General features: G+C 43.6%; 1 pseudogene; it reads right to left on the reverse strand.

Annotated features, from left to right (window-relative positions):
* Positions 1–13,958, reverse strand: part of LOC120401177 — a 50,415-nt pseudogene extending 36,457 nt beyond the window's left edge.
* Between the last annotated feature and the right edge of the window lie 277 nt (positions 13,959–14,235).

Below are 14,235 nucleotides of genomic sequence, written 5' to 3' on the forward strand. Positions count from 1 at the left end.
CTTAGGGAAGAAAACACAAATGCACAAATACAGAATGGAGGAAAACTGGCTTGGCAGCTGCACTGCTGAGAAGGATCTGGAAGTTGTGGTGGATCACAACCTCAACATGCATCAGCAATGTGATGCTGCTGCAAAAAAAAGGAAATGCAATCTTAGGTTGCAGTAACTGAGGCATAGCATGAATGTCACAGGAGGTGATTGATAGTACCACTCTACTTGGCACTGGTTAAGCCTCAGCTGGATTACTGTTTCCAGCTTTGGTCACCAATGCATAGAAGGGGTGTGGGGAAACTGGAAAGGATCTAGAAGCGAGCAACAAAGATGATCAAAGGGATGGAACACAAGCCATATAGGCAAAGGCTGAAGGAAATCGGTATGTTTAGTTTGGAAAGGAGGAGCTAGAGGGGGGACATGATAGTGCTCTTCCAATACTTAAAAGGCTGTCATAAAAAAAATTGAGAAAAATTGTTCTTTCTTGCCACAGAGGGCAAGACAAGAGGCAATGGATTCAAAGCACAGCACAGATCTCAGAAAAAAACTTCCTAACTGTAAGAACAGTGGGACAATGGAACAGACTGCCTTGGGAGATTGTGGAAGCTTCTTCACTTGCGATTTTCAAAAGGAGGCTGGATAGCGACCTGTCTTGGATGGTTTAGACACAACAAATCCTACATCTTGGCAGAGGGTTCGACTAGATGACCCTTGTGGTTCTATGACCTCTGCCCCTTGGCACTGCTGGCTGCCAATTCTCCCACACGTGGACAGGATTGGCTAAGCTCCAGCCCGGCTGTTTCAGTGAGGCTCGGTGCTACCACCTCTCTTCTCACTCCCAGCTTTGTTGGCAACTAAAGGGATAAGAAACTTCAGCTAACCGGGGCAAGACACCTTGAAAGCCCAGTAAGAGTGTTAAATTGATAGGGGTAGGGACAGAGAATGAAGGCCAATCAGCTCATCACCTCCCTCCCCAGCTGGCCAGTGGAAGAGGGAGAACCTGAGGAGGTAGAGGAACCCAGCCAACCTATATGTTCTCTCCCTCCACGGTGGTCTGCCAACCTGCCAATCCAACCATCATCCCCCTTACTCCTACCTCAGTGAGACTGGGAACATTATTCCCTTTGTCTTCCAGAACAAGCAAGTGAACAAGCACTTCAGAACAAGCCCTTCTGAATCAAAACTGACAGGCCCTTGAGTTAGTTACTGCTCTTCAGTATTATATATGTAAATATCATGTAAATGTTGATTAGATATATGATAGCCATTCATCAGTTGTGCAAAGGATGTCACTGTTTCCCTACGTTTAAGATACCCACTCAAATTTGTAGGTGAATGCTATGAATTCTTGAATGGTGATGACACCTTTGAATATTGCAATATTTAAATATTTGTTTTAAAGAAGGAAAGACAAACCAAATCTTGAGACAAGAAAAATATTAGCACAAGGAATCTATAACAGACATTCCTTTTCCAGAACAGGTAGAACTATCACCACAAATTTGCTTCCTAAAAGTTCTTCAGAGTTTGATGTGGAATGTAAATATAAAGGGGTGTGTGTGTGCGTGTGTGTGTGTGTGTCAGAGAGAAAAATTACTTGATTCAACTCTCTCTCTTAGGCCATAAAGTGAGCCTTTAATCACTTCAGTGTGGCTAAACGGGATTCATATGAGTGCACAATTCCTTATGAAAGTCTCTACATGTGTGGTTGGAGAGGGATACTTTGACACCATCAGAATTAGGGAAAAATGGGCAGAAGAAAATAAAATAAAGCTGACTTAGAGTGCCTGTGGCCCTGTGGAAGAGTACTCCTGTTGCTCCTCTCTGGCCAACCTGGGTGCGCCATTCTCTGTGTCGGGGTTGCCTCTGACTAGTGGGTGGATCAGGTCCAGGAACTCCTAGCTCCTGTCTGGCTGACCTGGGTATTCCATTCCCAATTTGTGGGACTGACTGATTAGGGGGTGGATTGGATCCAGGAATCCCCAGCCTCACTCTCTGGAGGATGACTATTGACCCTCCCCCCTACCTTTGAGTGCTGACTCTTAAGCTTCCCCACCATCTGCTGTAGCTTGACTATGACTAGGTAGCTGATCAGCTAACTGACCTTTCTGTCATCCCTTACTGCACATACTTAGTGGCCACCAAAGCACATGTTCACTGCTGTTGTTAACCTTGGAGCTGAGATTCTGCTGACACACCCACATATTTGGCTTTCTGCCAAGTCACCATTTTAGAAATTCTGAATTTTCTGCCAATTAATTAAACTTTTCACCCTATCTCAGTACTGAGCATGTTTAAGATTGGCAGCTTAGAGTGGAGTAACTTTTGTCTGTTCAGAATAGAGATCAGACACTGAAAATGGAGGCTGGAGAACTTGTTTTATAACAGTAGGTAGGGACAGTGAGAATCTCATTCATCTAGTCATATGCATTACCAATTAGGTAATGAGGTAGAAAACCACATCAGGGGACAGTAAGTAACTATGTTAGGGGGGAAATGCATAACTTGCTTGTATTGGTGTATAAATAGGTATTTCTGAGGGAGTGTCTTTGGCCAGCCTAAGGGCAAATGGAAAGTCCCACCAGTCACTGATCTGCGTCCATTGTCATGGGCAGAGATGTATTAAGTGTACTTGTAGCATGTATAAGGCAGTAACACCATGCTTCATCGACAAGAAACCTGGCTGGGTGCAGGGCTGGCTCAGGCTTTTTTGCCACCCCAAGCAGCGAAGCAGAAAGAAAAAAGAAAAAATGAGAAAGCCATGATCGGTGGCACTTTGGCAGCAGCTTTACCGCGCCACTTCATTCTTCGGCGGCAATTCAGCGGCGGGTCCTGCGCTCCGAGAGGGACTGAGGGACCCACCGCCGAAAACCCGGACGTGCCGCCCCTTTCCATTGGCCGCCTCAAGCACCTGCTTCCTTTGCTGGTGCCTGGCGCCGGCTCTGACTGGGTGCCTTCGCTACTGAATCGAATCCTATGGGTATATTGGGCAGTTCAATTAGAGGCTACTGTACAGGCTGTCTGGCCAGAGCCAGTGCAGCGGGCAGAGAGAACACACATGCAGCCAACATGTGACAACAGTCCCTACAATATGATCTAAAAATCCTAAACAAGGCACAAAAATCCCTGAGAAACAAATCTCTTATTGCAAGTTAAAGATCACTTAAACTACAACAGCATATAGTTTAAATGAGTTAAGCAAAGCAATTTCTTGCACATGGCCAGTTTGCAACAAATTGCTGACAGCAGCTCTTAAATTGCTTTAAAGGTTACATTGATATGTTGCAATTAATAACAGAATTTTATGCGTTCTTATCAATACATGCACACACATACTAATCCTATATCCTATCCTATAGTTGTACTAAATTATAATTAAAAGAATATTAAGCTTACTCTATAAATCTGTTGATGTTTCATTTTAAAAATCACTTTTGCTGCTGTACAATGTCTGATCAGTCAGCTCTGCTCCATTCAAGTTTTCTTTTCTGTCTCTACAGCAGTTTTTCTTTCTCTTCCCTTTCTTACTTCCCAGCTCTTTCCAAATCTCTCTCTCTCTCTCTCTCTCAGACTCAGTCTCTGGACTCCAAAATTATTGCCGGCAGCTGGGCTTTTATGCTACATTTTAGCTCTCTCTTTTATATCTTTTTATTCTTAGAAGCAATCTCACTCTCAAATGTCCAGTCTTGACCATTACCTCAGAATTCTGATTGACAGCTCTGACCTTTAAAACAAGTTCTGAGCAGTATGAGTGGGCTCTGACCAGCTAGCTGCTCAGCTAACTGACCTCTCTGTCACCCCTTACTGCACATATTCAGTAGCCACCAGTATTGCATATGCTCACTGTTGTCATTCACTTCGGAATTGTGATTCTCCTGATCCATCCTAGCCCCCCCCTACACACACACACCTGGCTCTTTGCCAAGGCACCATTTTAGAAATCCTAAATTCTTACTGAGCACACTCAGGGTCTGCAGCATTCATGTCAGGGTGCTTATTCAGAATAAAAATTTAGGAAAGCAAAGTGGAGACTGGAGAATTTCTCTGATAATAGTAGCTGATCTGTGACTGCTAGGAGCAAATATCACTAATGGCCAGTGATGGGACACTAGATGGAGGGCTCTGAGTTACTAAAGAAAATTCTTTCCCAGGTGTCTTGCTGCTGGGTCTTGCCCACATGCTCAGTGTCTAACTGATTGCCATATTTGGGGTCAGGAAGAAATTTTCCCTTGGATCAGATTGGCAGACACTGGGGGGGTTTCACTTTCCTCTGCAGTAAGGAAGCATGGAGCAGTGGTCACTTGGAGGTTTAAACTAGTATTAATGGTGGATTCTCTTTAACTTGAAGTCTTTAAATTATGATTTGAGGACTTCAGTAACTCAGCCAGAGATTTTATAGGGGTCTATTACAGGTGTAGGTGGGTGAGGTTCTGTGGACTGCAATGTACAGGAGGTCAGACTAGATGATCAAGATGGTCCCTTCTGACCTGAAAATCTCTGGGTATATGAGAGCTGGAGCAAGTGTAGAGTCCCCTCCAATTCCCTCCTCAGGGGACCCTGACCCCCCAAACTTCTTGGGAGAACTTGTCTGGGATCTTTGGGATCCCCTCTTCCCTGTGTGGGGCATCCTCTTAGCTGAACAGTGTACAACCAACTCAGTTAGAGAGGAGGAGGAGGAGGAGGGGATGGTGAATGGATTCCCTAGATACACCATTGTCTCGTATAAGCACTACAGAGTCAGGATGTATGTGAGAAATGAGAAGGGTTTATTTACAAGGAATATTCAATGGAAGTACGGTAACATTCAAAGCAGGCACCCAACCAAAGGCCTGGTTTTCCTGGGCATTTTGAGCAATGAAAAAGTGTGTTTTGCCTTTGGTTCTGCCTGGTGCAGACTGCATCTCTTCTGTGGCCTCGGGTCAGCAGTAATTTTCAGATGAAGTGGCCTTTGCTGAATTGGTCAAAGACAACAACACTTAAATCTATGTTGCCTCAAGCGCCTGGCAGGCTTGATATGAGTGATATCTGGAAACTCAGAGAGGTGCAGTGAAAATTTCCTGATGTCTGGTGGAAGATAACACAGGAATTGTGCACAGCAAGCTGCATTATATGGAGACCCTAGTTTCTTGTATCATGCTACCATTTTCCTGGCTGCATGATATAGCTATAACAATTGGTCTAATTTATTGACCTCTCCCATTCATTGATTAAAGTGCAACAGGCTTCTTCTGGGGCTCCTTTCTTCCCAGGACCGGGACTTTGATGTTTCTTTCATTGTACATGGTGGTCAAGAAATAGACGGGCTTTTTGGCATCATGTTTAACAGCCAGAAGGGCATAGCTTCATAGGGCAGTCATCTCGCCAGTACTTAAGGGTTGCCTGACCACGCTCTGGGGGCATCCTCTACTGTTTTTCCTGATTGTAAATTAGGCTCCTGTTTCTCTTTGGGAAAGGGCTTTGAATAGAGGTATGCCAGTGAAATACTGGTCAACATAGATGTGGTAGCCAGATGTGTGCAGGGGCCTAATAAGCTCCCAGACAATGTTACCAGATCCCCCTAAGCTGCTGGGGAAGGAACCTCTAAATGTTTCTTGTCCCTTCCCAGTGTATATTGTGATGTTATAGAGATAACCCATATGACTTTCATAGAGTTTGTACAGTTTCATACTATATCATGCCCGTCTATTGGAGATACACTGGAGAAGTCCTTTTCAGTGACCTGTGAACCTCATCATGGACTCATCTATGCTTACACTCCACCCAGAACTGTACACTTGCATAAACCTCTCCTGGAGATGTCTGGCCCATTAAAGTTTGTCTGAGCACCTGCCTGTGTCTTTAGGGTTTCACTGTAGTGGAGAAAGCATGCAGGAGGAGAAACCTATCCCAAGATATTACTCTTTGAGAAACTGGAGTTGAGAGGGTGGATTTGTGGACCACTAGCTGGAAATACCGGACTTATTATCCTCATCAAAATTGGAGACCCCAGAACCTCTGCATTTCAGGCACACTTGTTGGGATCCACTGCTGCACCTGGGAGTGGGCTGATAAATTGTGGGCATACTGATTTAGGTGTGAATCAGCATATGAATTGGTCTGTGCAATCAAAAAAGGACCAAAAGTCCTCAGTACCAAACAGACTGAAATAACCCAGTGGGTGAAATTAGTCATATCAACCCTTCACACAGGCACAACAGTGAAGGGTATCAAGGGAGGGCTGGAGTTGTGGGATTCAGTCTACTGAGGAGCTAGTAAATCACCCACCTGCTCACTTTGATGGATTTCATCCATGGGGGAACTTTCTCAAAGGTCCATGTAATGATTTTGTGGTTCATTAAATAACAAATCAGTGAGTAAGAAAACAAAACTTTAAGAAAACAAACTGGAGAGCATCTCTGATAAACTGCTGCACATAGCATTGTGGTGTTCCCAACTCCCATCTTCAGGGCACATCTCCAAATTCCTGTGTTCTTAATACTGTCCCTTATGAAGGAGTGTCTCTAAATTATAATCTTCTACAAACATATCTCTACATCTTCCTTCTTAAAGAAAAACAAATTAACTCATATATATATGAGTTAATTTGTTTTTTCTATATATATATATATATATACACACACACACACACAGAGCTAACAACTATATAATACAGAGATCCTCAAAGTGTGGGGCATGTCTCCCTAGGGGTGCATGGAGGACCATCCAGGGGGGTGCGGCAGGGCCCAGGCCAGCCAGCCCCCAGCTCTGCCCTGGTCTTGTCCCCAACTACATACCTGGCTCCTCCCAGCCCAAGGCCTGGCCTGTCCCCAGCTAGGGTGCAGCTCCGCACCCCGCTGGGAGACCAGCTGCCAGTCCCCACCATGGTCCAGCTGTGGTTTCATTCCCGGCCCGGGGCCAAAGCTAGGAGTGGAACCGCACCTGGCTGCTGGCCCCCACTGCAGCCTGGCTACGGCTCCACTCCTGCCCCCAGCCACGGCCCATGGCATTGGCCCTGCTCCTGGCCCCAGACTCACCTCCAGTTGTTGCCCTCTTACCTCTCTCCATGTTCCCCTCCCTGCCATGTCCCCACTCCCAGCAATGGCTGCGGGGGGCACGCGGACATAGGTAAGGGGGGGTGCAATCCTCAAAAGTTTGAGAACCGCTGATCTAATAACACATCACGCGGACATAGGTAAGGGGGGGTGCAACCCTCAAAAGTTTGAGAACCGCTGATCTAATAACACATGCATTAAATTCTCAATCCATGTAATACATTTCTATAAACCTAATGTGTCAACTACCTAGAGAGAGGCGAGATTACCCGCACATCACTCTTGAGTGAGTCTTTACCACTCACTTTCCTCAAATACCCCTTCTCCAAGTAGGTTAGCAAGTCTCTCAGGATGTTTAATCTCCTGCTCTGATCTTCTCAGTATCAGCCTTTCATTAGCATCTGAGTTGTTCTCTTGTTCCTTGACAGTTTCTCCTTTGTGTGTTGATGATAAAGGATCAATCAGATGGGAAATGCCAGAGTCCACCTCTATTGTCAATGTGTTGTAAATTTCTGGGATTACTCTTAATTCCTTTGATTACATTGAAATGTGTCCCCCTGTTCTGAATGGACTACATAAGACCTTGAATGCAACTGTTCTTTAATGGTCCCACTTTGGCTCCAGGTATTAGAGGTGTGATTCCTCATGCACACTTTATCATCTTGGGTCCTTTTACAAAAATAATCTGTCTTCTTTCACTTCTGATTTTCTTTCATCTTCCATTTAATTTAATTGTTATGAGATTTCAGCATGTTATCAGTTATTGGTAAAATAGATCTGATCCTTCTTCCATTAACAGCTGAGCCAGAGAAAAGCCATTCTCCAGGGGTGTACTTTGGTAAACCAGTAACACTTTATACAAATCACCCCCACTGTCAAAAGTCTTTTTCATTAGGTTATTTACTGTGTGTATAGACCTTTCCACATGTCCATTTGATTGTAATTTGGACTTGATTTTTTGTGATGAAAATCCCAATCTACGGCAAATTGCCTACAATCTGCAAAGGGAAATTGCAACCCATCATCGCTAAGATAATTCCGGAATTCCATGTCTGGAGAAGATATTCTTTATGCCGGCTATCACTGATTTACTATTAGTACCATGCAGTGTGCAAATTTCTGATACAGAGAATAATAATCTGTGACTATTAAATAATCCTTTGATTGCCAGGTAAATAAATCAGTGCCTACTTTCTCATAAAGCCTTTGTGGAACTGGATGAAGTCTCAGTGGCTCTGCCTGTTGGCAAGGATTGTATTTTAAGCATGAAAAGCAGTTTCCTGCCACATTAGTAATGCCATGACTGATCTGTGGCTAATACAGCACCTCTCATGCTCGTTGTTTGCACTTTTCAATTCCTAAATGACCCTCGTTGCTCTCTTGTAGCATTTCTTTTTGGAGGCTCATTGGAATTACAACCTTACTGCCCTTGAAAATCACCCCATCCATCACAGTAAGTTCATATCTGCTGTTCCAGTAGTCTCTTATATTTGGACAGCAATTACTTATTTCTGCAGGCCACCCTTTAATTATCACTTTTTTAGAGATTCCCAACAATTCATCTGTGATGGGATTCCGGGGGTACAGCCTGGGCTGTCTCTCACAATGCTATCCTAGTGACAAGCATCAAACCCTTCTAGGTACTGTTAACACTCAGCACAACCACATGTGGATCCTCACACCCAGCTAGATTGCATGAATGCTCCCAGAGCCACTCATGAATCATACAGAGAAAGGAACCAGCCAGCTCCCTGCCTTGTACCTCAAAAATATACAGTCTTGCACTGCTCAAGATGAGCAGTGCAAGTTTATTAATTGGTTCACCACTTCATCAATGGAAAGTGGATATACACCAGCCTTTGCAGAGCTGAGCAGATTTACCAAACACTTCAGGCAAAATCACTGGTAAAGATAAACAGTAAAATAAGTTTATCGACTACAAAAGATAGGCAAAAAGTCAGAGTGATTACCAAAATAAAATAAAATATAAGCACACAGTCTAAACTCCCAACCCTATTAGACTGGGCAACATCTAGATTAAGCAGTTTTTCTCACCCCACTTTGTTTACCGATCTAGAGATTTGCAGTAATTACTCTCCAGTGGCGTTAGTTCCTGATAGCTCATTCATGCTAGGTACCTTCCTCTTAGTTACACATTATTTGTTCTGTTTCAAGAAAGAAGTTAACTTTGTTGCTCCTGGCGGATAACAATACAAGGGGGAGGGGAAATTGAGTTACAAATTCCTACATAAAAAAAAATCAGAAATTTCCCAGTTCTCTACGGTTAGCTTTTATAATTATGTCCTTTTTGAAGTGATGTAAGCTTTCAAATTGCAGAGGAGTAAATCAACTGCAAGGGGCTATCCACAAATCACTGAGCCTGTGTGGCAGTGTTTTTGCAGATTCAGAGTGACTTTGTGGCATAGGCCACACGCAGGCCACAGTGCCCACAATAATCCATGCTTTCCTCATGTCAGTTTCTGTTGGGGTTACAACTGACAGCAACCTACTGCTGGACACAGGGCAAATCCACCTCCACAATGTTATTTCTCTTCCCCGCAGTTTTCTGTTGCCAACCACTGCTGCCCATTACCCCAGGGAATAGTTGGGCAGTCTCTCTCCACTCCCCTATGGCTCCCAGTCATAGCCCTGCTGCAGCTGCCCAATAAACTCTGACAACAGTGCATTGACTCCCCCTATCAGCACCATATCAGGGTCACTTGGGCACTGTGCCCAGCTGTCCAAAGGAAACGATCATTCAGTCAGTGGATTACTAGACCACAAATTAAAAATATCATTGACTGCAAAACCACCAGATAGGGGACTTCCACCCTTTCTTGCACGAATGAGCATAGACTGACAGGTGCTGGTGCTTCTCTTCCTCAAGCAGGTAGTGGGGGAGAGGGCATCAAACAAGCAGTGTATGAATATTTAACAATCTCATTCCCCACTTTATTATTTCTCTGCAGCCTACACGTGTCTGCTGCTAAATGTGAGTGTCAGAGGCCCAGAGACACAAATGCAGTCTGAGGGCATATCGCACCTACCTCGTGGGTAGTCATACCAGTGGCCAGGCAGAGAGAGATGCCTAAAATGGGGAAGCATCAAAAATAAAGGTGTCATGGCACAAGCCAGGATACTTTCTAAAACAGCGTTTCTCAAATGTGGTCACTGTGGCCACATGTGGCAACCAGGGTCTTTTTGTGAGGCCACAACCACCTCGTGGGGGTGATAGGAGCCAATGTTTTGCCCCTACCACTGCCTCTTCCTCCTGATGTGCCACCCTTTACCACCTCTGGAGACAAATGGGGCAAAGTGCTGCAGGAGCCAGGTGAGTTCTCAACCCACCTTGCAGGGAGGCAGTGGAGCTTGGGATTCAGCTCTGGGTGATTGGGCAGTGGGTTCCACCATCACCACTGACCCTTGCTGCCTTCCCCTCTCATCCCTCCATAATTTGTCCTGGGGGCTTGCTTAGAAAAGTGATATTAATAAATATTCAAATATCACTTTTCACAGCAGACTTACTAGCTAGCTGGGAGGTTGTGAAAAGAGGTACTTGTATATTTGTTAACACAACTGTTCACTGCATTCTTTTTATTATTGAGTCCAGAAAGAAAACCCTACATAAATAAATTACAATGATGGATGTGTATATGTGCATATTTGTTTGTTTTTTCCTAAATCTAATTAAGTATTTTAGGAAAAAGTGTCAGTGCAGCCACCAGCAAGAGTTGTTGTGAGAACACCTGCTCCAAAAAAAAGAATGGGCATCACATGCTACTTACACAGCACACATTGCTGTTGATTAGACTGAGAAGCTGGAATATCTTTTGCCAGGCATGATCAGTGCAGTTTCCTCATTGTTTTGTGAGTATGTTGTTTGCTTCCTGACCCACACACCTATCCCAAAAGCCAGCTGCAGCCTCAATTATTTTCATGTCCCTGCTCTCCTTTCCTATGCTATATTTGCTCTATTCCCCGCAGGCCCTCCTGTGGGCAGTATCTGTGACCCATAGGAGAGTCCCTACTCTAGTAATCATCTCTAGTGCTGTATGGTGTCTCTGAGCCACAGACACTGAGTCAGGCCTTTGAGGATATGTGCAGGGCATATGGAGCAGGACTGAGCAGCAGGATTTAGGATTCCCTGTGCCACCGTTATGGCCTCAGGGATGTGCAATTCCCTTATGCCACTCCACTGGGTCTCAGCTCTTTTATCCTCCAATATGTGTAGTGGCCATGAATCCCCACTTCTATGGGCTTCCTACCCTTTTCCTGGGCAGGGGCACCCTGTCCACTAGGTCAGCGGCTCATGCACTAGAAAAATTCTCACTCTCTCGCATCCCTGGGAAAGGGTCCGCTGGGTCATGGATTTCACCGAGTAGCGGCTTAAGTCCAGACCTGTCAGTGGCTCATGAATAAGGAAAAATTCCTATCTGCTGGGTCACAAGGTTCGGCTGACCCCCCTTTCTTTCAGAACTCCTGCATGGGGTAGCCCTGGGGAGGCTGGAGTCAGCTTAAGTCTTAGACCTGGTCAGCGGCTCATAGCCCCCTCTTCAAACACTCTGGAACAGAGAACTCAATGTATTCACTAAAAGACAAACCCTTCTTAGCTATGTAATAAGCTGTTATAAAGATATATGAAGTGGCTAAGTCACTCTCTGCTTCTTGTTCAGTCATGGCAGATTTAAGGATATCCAAGGAGCTCAACTCCTTTATGCTGCTAACATCCTTTTGTACAGCAGTGGCACAGTGTTTTCATGTTCTTTCTAAAAGGCTTTCACACCTTAGATTTTCCATCTCCATTTACATCCTTTCACTCTTTTTATCTCTATTCATGCCTCAGACTATATACATGCCTTTGCCTCTCTACAATTCAAGCTGCCTGACATCTCTCTTCTTTAATTAGCCATTTTCAGTTCACTGCTGAATGAAGGACTTCTTCATTAAGCACCATTTTCTTCAGTCACGCACCACTGAAATCCAAGCAACTCCCACCTGCTTTGTCAGCTTGTCTCTGCACTTACTTTGTAGCTGCCCTCTACTTTGTTTGCAATTCTCTGGACACCATTCTAAAACCTTGGACCACCTTTCATCTATCTTATGATATGGCCAGTGAACTGCCAACTCTCTTTTCTTTGCATAGATGACATTGCAAAGAATTGCATTTTCTGATGATGAAACTCCATGTTGGTCCTCCTGTCCTTCAGTGTGTTAATCAGCATTGTTCACTCCACCCTTTTGCTGTTCTTCAAGTGATTTTCCATTTGCTTTGTCATTGTCCAAGTTTCAGTGCCAAAACTGAAAACAGGAAACATGTCAATTTTGTACAACATCCACTTCTGGCAAAGTAGCATCCTTCCTGTAAAAAACTGCAGTAATCTACTGTATGTTAGTCAACCTGAGATAATTTTTGTTCTACTTTGCCTTCTTGGTCAGTTCCTTTTAAACCATTTGACTTAGATAAGCATGATTTTCCAATTCTTTGAATGCATCCCCTTGAATTGTATGGTGAGAGTTCATGAATCAGGTACATTTGACATGACCTATATCATCTTGTGATTCTTATGCACACTTGTCTTTCTGTTTGCCTCATTGAGTCCATGGAGGACCTCTCGCTATGCACAGTACTTATTAAGAAATTATCCTGGGCCTTCTTAGCTGAAATATCACCACTGGTCAGCAAACCATCATGAAAAAATTGGGGCAAGAACAGACTTCTGAGTGAATCTGTTCTGGATCCTCTATGTGCTCAGGTTATTTCATAGCATCACTTGGAATTGTCTGTTTCAAAGCATGTTGTAGCAATAGCACCCATCAAGGTAACATCTTTGACATCTTGGCCAGCAGGCCAGTAGACCAGATGGTATCATTTACTGCTGCAAGTCAAGAAACACAGCACCTGTCTTTGTCTTCTGTTGAAAATCATATGCTATATAGGTGATAAGAACAAGAACTTGATCAGAAGTGCTCCTATTAGGTTTAAATGTGGCTGGTCATCACTCAGAGCCTGGTGTACTGTGGGCATAATGCTTTGCAGAATTAGTTGTGCCAAAAGTTTGTAATCACCACTCAGACACGGTATCAGATAGTACTTTGCTGTACGGGAATGATACTTTCCAGGTTTTAATACAGCTATAACCAGGGATCCTACTTTTCCATGACAACCCCTCCCCCCCACACACACATAAAAAATCTGTGTTTTTCCAAGATTAAAATGAAATGCTGAACTTTAGTTTCCCTAGCCATAAAATACAGAAGCATCAGTTGAACACAATGTTTTATTGATATATTTACAGTTATTAAGCAAGTTCAAAGCCTATCAGTGCCATCAATCATTATAATATAATAAAATTAATAGAATTGAAATTTGTATTTCTTACATATATCAAATACTTCTGTGTGTGTATTCTATATTTTCAGAAAATTGTTTCACTTTTAATACACAAAAAATAAAGTGAAAATTGCTTTTATATTCACATTACTCACATTCTGAGTTAGTCCTGGTTGTTAAAATAGAATTGCAGCATTCCAGCCACATTTGTCTTTCAGACATTGGTGCAGAGCACAGGAAAGAAACCTGAGCTTGCTCAAACTTCTTTCCACGTCAGCTGAATTTACAGTTAGTTGGAGGAGAACCACTGAGTGTTTTGCCAGGTGGGGAATGCAATCTTCAGCAGCCATCCAGAAGTAAATGGGATCCTCAGCATCTCCAAACACATCTTTGGCAATCCCTAAATACACTGCCCATTCCATGTTGCATTCATTAGATAGCTTTAATTGCGGTTTCACAGTTTCATAATCTGTACAAGCAGCAGCTATTTGTTTGGGATCCAGCACATGAACAGCATGGAGAAAATCAATAGCTCTTTGTTTATTTTTTAGGTTGTACTGTCTGTTTATCAGCAGTGCTTTGAGCAGCTGTGGATCCATTTGCATTATCAGTTGATGATACAAGATGCTTCAGCCATGAAATTAAATGCAGGACAATGTGGTACACTTTGTGTATTTGGTGGTTTTGGGACTGTAAACCGTCCAGTACTGTCACCGGGCATCCGAAGTTCTCTACAATGTATTTCAGGTCAGTGTATATGTCTTCTACCACTAACAGGCTGGCTAGTTGCTGCAGAATGGATGTATCCCCATGTTCTGTTTGTCCATGCTCATGCTTCAGTAAAATTTAGTTAATAGTTTAGTTTTTTTATTTTATCAACAA

The sequence above is a fragment of the Mauremys reevesii genome, linkage group 3, assembly GCF_016161935.1.
Source record: "Mauremys reevesii isolate NIE-2019 linkage group 3, ASM1616193v1, whole genome shotgun sequence".
Taxonomy (NCBI): domain Eukaryota; kingdom Metazoa; phylum Chordata; order Testudines; family Geoemydidae; genus Mauremys; species Mauremys reevesii.